Here is a 6,137-nt window from a genome sequence, read left to right as displayed (position 1 = left end):
TGTGTGTGTGTGTGTGTGTGTGTGTGTGTGTGTGTGTGTGTGTGTGTGTGTCTGTGTGTGTGTCTGTGTGTGTGTGTGCCGCTTCCCCGTCCACCTGCCTCTTTGTTTTTATGAAAAGTGCAATCTGGGATCTTTTGCATAGGGAATAGGGAGCTATTTGGACTCCAGCGTGTGTCTTGACCATTGATCCACAAGGACAGTAGGCCTCTGGTCATTTCAATTCTAAATATACTGTGTTCCCATTTAAACAAATCCCAGATTGTAGTTTTTAAACTCCCCCCTGATTTAACAAACCATACCTGGATCTTCCAGACAGCCCCCCATATCAACCAGGTCACACCAGATCCAGTTCAGTATTTAACATCCTTCCACATCCCCAGGACGTCGGGTCGGGACAGGACCTGCGCATGCAAGTTCAATAGGTCGCCAGTAGCAACCGCCAGTGGTTCGAATCTTAACATCCGAGTTTAAAATAACCAGCTGGTTCAGGACTACTGACATTTATTTAAACAAATTTAGTAAAGTATGTTGGATTTTTTTCTACAGAAAATGTTTGTATTGATTAATTTTGTGATTCTAGAAAGTAACTGTTGTGACGTGTTTTAATCTCATCATTCAGCAATTTTCCAGCAATGTATTAAATGCGACAAAAAAGTTAATGTAAATTTGTGTTGTATTTTGATGTTATTTTAGCATTTTCATGGGGGGGGGGGGGGCGCTAGAATCCATCAACCAATCAGAGCATGTGTTGCAACTACTCGTTCGTCAAGACACACAAACACACACACACACGTCATCAATAGCGTTCGTTTTGAGTACATCCACCAATGAGTACATTTAGGATTCAGTGGTATTTGTATTTTATTAGGGATTGGCATCGCCATTATTGGATATCGAGGCAGCCGTTAATTTTCTTGGGGTCCGAACAAGATTAAGGCAATTATATACAAAATAAAACAATGCATCACACAAGACATTAGTACACACTACTCTACTCTAATTATACTGAGCAAAAATATAAACGCAACATGTAAAGTATTGGTCTCATGTTTCATGAGCTAAAATAAAAGATCCCAGAAATGTTTCATACGCATATAAAGCGTATCTCTCTCAAATGTTTGTTTACAAATTTGTTTACATCCCTGTTAGTGACCTTTTCTCCTTTGCCAATGTAATCCATCCACCTGACAGGTGTGGCATATCAAGAAGCCGATTAAACAGCATGATCATTACACAGGTGCACCTTGTGCTGGGGACAATAAAAGGCCACTCTCAAATGTGCAGTTTTGTCACACAACACAATGCAACAGATGTCTCAAGTTTTGAGGGAGCGCGCAATTGGCATGCTGACTGCAGGAATGTCCACCAGAGCTGTTGCCAGAGAATTTTATGTTAATTTCACTACCATAAGCCGTCTCCGATGTCATTTCAGTAAATTTGGCCAACCGGTCCTCACAACCACAGACCACGTGTAACCACGCCAGACCAGGACCTCCACAACTGGCTTCCTCACCTACTGGATCGTCTGAGACCAGCCACCCAGACAGCTGATAAAACTGTGGGATTGCACAACCAATTCATTTCTGCACAAACTGCCAGAAACCGTCTCAGGGAGGCTCATCTGCATGCTCGTCGTCCTCACCAGGGTCTTGACCTGACTGCAGTTCGGCATCGTAACTGACTTCAGTGGGCAAATGCTCACCTTCGTTATGGGCAGACATAAACTACGGGACATTTAACACAATTGCATTTCATCAATGTCAATTTGAATGCACAGAGATACCGTGACAAGATCCTGGGGGCCCATTGTCGTGCCATTCATCTGCAACCATCGCCTCATATTTCAGCATGATAATGCACTCCCCATGTCGCAAGGATCTGTACACTATTCCTGGAAGCTGAAAATGTCCCAGTTCTTTCATGGCCTGCATACTCAGACATGTCACCTATTGAGCATGTTTGGGATGCTCTGGATCAACTTGTACGACAGAGTGTTCAAGTTCCTGCCAATATCCAGCAACTTTGCACAGCCACTGAAGAGGAGATGAGACAACATTCCACAGGCCACAATCACCAGCCTGATCAGCTCTATCTGAAGGAGATGTGTCGCGCTGCATGAGGATCATACCAGATCCACATAACAGATCCATTTTCTTATTCACGCCCTACTTTTTTTTTTATGGTATCTGTGACCAACAGATACAAATATGTATTGCCAGTCATGTGAAATCCATAGATTAGGGCCTAATGCACTTATTTCAATTTACTGATTTCATTATACCGTCTTATAATTCTGTTCAGTATACAGTACCAGTCCAAAAGTTTGGACACACTGACTCATTCAAGGGTTTTTCTTTATTTAATTTTTTTACTATTTTCTACATTGTAGAATAATAGTGAAGACATCAAAACTATGAAATAACACATATATGGAATCATGTAGTAACCAAAAAAGTGTTAAATTTAGATTCTTCAAAGTAGCCACCGTTATCCTTGATGACAGCTTTAAATAAAGCAAAACCCTGGAATGAGTAGGTGTGTCCAAACTTTTGACTGGTACTGTATATACAATTATTAGCATATGTACAAAAGTGTTGTTTTTGAAAATCTCCTAGGTTCTTTTGCAATACCTGCCAAGAAAAAAATTGTTATTAAAATATTAAATCACAAGACAAGTTGTATGTTTCAGAACAATCTAACATTCTGACAATTTAACCCTATCCTCACCAATTTGATTTAAGCAGGGTACCTATCCTCACCAATTTGATTTAAGCAGGGTACCTATCCTCACCAATTTGATTTAACCATCCAACAATATTCATAAAGTGTCAACTGTATTATTGTCTTCCGAAAAAATGTATGCAGATTAATAACGATTTTCCGTACAAAGTAACAATTTACAATCTATAGGGTTACATACTAGGTAGCAGTCTATAGGGTCACATACTAGGTAGCATCTATAGGGTTACATACTAGGTAGCAGTCTATAGGGTTACATACTAGGGAGCAGTCTATAGGGTTACATACTAGGGACCAGTCTATACACATACTAGGGAGCAGGAGTTGATTTTAGAGTGTTCCCGAATATTGCTTTTGTCCTATTTTCATATTGTATTATAGGCTAAAATGTTGTGTATTCTGATGTAATTGAGACAGAGTGTTTTAGAGTGTTTCTTATACACCTCAGTCATATGTTCATATTGTATTATATTCAATAGCAAGTCATGACTCTGCAAAATGTGACAACTACCGCTGCACATCACTACATTCACCAAATAAATACATGTTTCACTTGACCTCATTAGTACTTATCTGAAAAGATTGGTCACTTCCTGACCGCTCTGGGGATAAAACTGACGGTATCTGTGCTCACTCAGAAGTAGCTTTCTGTCGTGACTCTGGCAGAATGGAAACACTAAAGTGTGAAAACCACTCAATGGGCACTACAGAACCTGACTCCTGTGTCCTGTCTGAGACATCCCCCAGACTTGCAGATAAGTGCTACCACTAAAGACAGTGATGTGGGTTGGGGGTGCTCCTTGACCAACACCTCACCCCCCCCCCCGCCCCCCCACCTTCTCCTTTTATTGGGTCATATTGGGAAAATATGGAGAGTGGTACTCAGTAAAGTACTATATTGGATTTCCCTAACTTAACACTTTGTATTCAAGACAAAAAGTTAATTGCTTTGCCAGATTTTTTGCAGTATTACTTTAGCGCCTTGATACAAACAGGATGCATGTTTTGAAATATTTTTACTATGTACAGGCTTCCTTCTTTTAACTATCAATTACGTTAGTAGTGTGGAGTAACTATAATGTTGTTGATCCATCCTCCGTTTTTTTCCTATCACAGCCATTAAACTCAGTTTTAAAGTCACCATTGGCCTCATGGTGAAATCCCTGAGCGGTTTCCTTCCTCTCCGGCAACGAAAACCTCCCTGTTCTTTGTGGTTGAATCTGTTTGAAATCCAATGCTCGACTGAGGGACCTTACAAATAATTGTATGTGTTGGGTACAGAGATGAGGTACTTATTAAAAAATGATGTTAAAACACTATTATTGCACATAGAGTGAGTCCATGCAACTTATTAATGTGATTTATTATGTGACTTGTTAACATTTTACTTCTGAACTTATCTAGGCTTACCATAACAAAGGGGTTGAATACTTATTTATTTTTAATTAATATGTAAAAATGAAGAAAAAAAATTATAATCCACTTTGACATTTAGGGGTATTGTGTATAGGCCAGTGACAAAATAATCTCAATTGAGTGTTAATTCAGGCGAGTAACACAACAGCATGTGGTAAAAGTCATGGGGTTGAAATACTTCCTTGAGGAATAGACAATAGACAATAACTTATCCCAATAAACAAAAGGCCTTATTAAGCACTTAAAGCACACTCTCATTATAGTGTAGCACATTATAGCACACTCTCATAACTATTCTCATCTTTTCAAAACTCAGTACTGCATTTAAAGGGAAAGTTCAGCCAAATTACAAAATGACACATTGTTTTCTAAAACCTGTAAGCAGTCAGTGGGACATGGTATGACAACAATCCATGCTTTGGTTTAGTTTCCCTAGCACTGTTTCCAAATGCTCTAGTATTTGTGGAGCAAATCCCATTCAAGGAAATCGTTGTGTCATTTTGTAATTGGGGTGAACTATGCCTTTAAAACCTATCGATTGGTTCACATTTAAAAACTAACCTGTCTGACGACGTCGCCTTCACTTTTTCGCGTTGCTCTCTGGAGCTCTCTCTGGCATGACGATCAATGCTTCTCCCTTTCAGTCCAATACCAGTTTGCAGCTGCATCTAAGATTAAAGCTTGTAGCTTTTGGCTACATTGGCTGTAGTAATTTAGCTAATTTAGCTGGCTAGTTATCTCCTCTTCCCTGATACATGTGTAAATATTGGACTATAAATTTTGCCTTCGTGTATTATACTTATGCTAAAATGTTTATTCTATTCTACTGAGACATTTATGTTGTATAATGTCGTTGCATTGTCCAGAAGGAACCTGTAAGTAAGCATTTGGTTGGACAGTGTATACCACGTATATCCTGTACATACGACTAATACAACTTGAAACTTGAATGTGAGCGAGTAAGAATGATGAGCACTGTTTGAAGTGTTTCCTGTTTGAGATACCAGAGATTCACCCATGGGAGGAACTCCACACATTTTTGATAGGTTCAGAGATGTCAAGGACAAACACAATGAAAACACCTGCTTCATCGTCTTCTATGGGTTCCAATTTGTGCTTAACGCGACACCGAACCCAAACCGGCTGCGCGCGTGCGCCACCGTGCGCTATCGTGCATAAATGTATTTTGCCCCCCCCCCCACCACACCAAACGCGATCACGACACGCAGGTTAAAATATCAAAACAAACTCTGAACCAATGACATTAATTTGGGGACAGGTCGAAAAGCATTAAACATGTATGGCAAATTTAGCTAGCTAGCTTGCACTTGCTAGCTAACGTTAATTTGTCCTATTTAGCTAGCTTGCTGTTGCTAGCTAATTTGTCCTGGGATATAAACATTGAGTTGTTATTTTACCTGAAATGCACAAGGACCTCTACTCTGACAATTAATCCACACATAAAACGGCCAACCGAATCGTTTCTAGTCATCTCTCCTCCTTCCAGGCTTTTTCATCTTTGAACTTATATGGTGATCACATCTAAACTTTCATTGTATTACCACGACAACCGGCAACAAAGTTCGTCTTTCAGTCACCCACGTGGGTATAACCAATGAGGAGATGGCACGTGGGTACCTGCTTCTATAAACCAATGAGGAGATGACTTTCAGCGCGATCTGCGTCAGAAATAGGAACGACTTCTATTTTAGCCCTTGGCGTCGCAGACGCTCATTGGTGCGCGCAAGCAGTGTGGGTGCAATAATTGAATAACATGGATTTCTAAATTTATTTTGCGACGCTCGCGCACGCGACGAGTCCGGTCTGGTCAGTGTGTGAGGGGGCCGAGCATGTCAGAGTTTCTGTTTTTATTTGATGCCACACAACAGCATCTTATTGATGATAGCCTATTGATTGCACAGTATATGTGTGGTTTTCTGTAGGCTATGTTGGATAATCAAGCCTGTAACATAGTGTGCGAT

The sequence above is a fragment of the Salvelinus sp. IW2-2015 genome, unplaced genomic scaffold (genome assembly GCF_002910315.2).
Source record: "Salvelinus sp. IW2-2015 unplaced genomic scaffold, ASM291031v2 Un_scaffold1479, whole genome shotgun sequence".
NCBI classification, from domain to species: Eukaryota; Metazoa; Chordata; class Actinopteri; order Salmoniformes; family Salmonidae; genus Salvelinus; species Salvelinus sp. IW2-2015.
Note: the sequence above shows the minus strand (reverse complement) of the source record.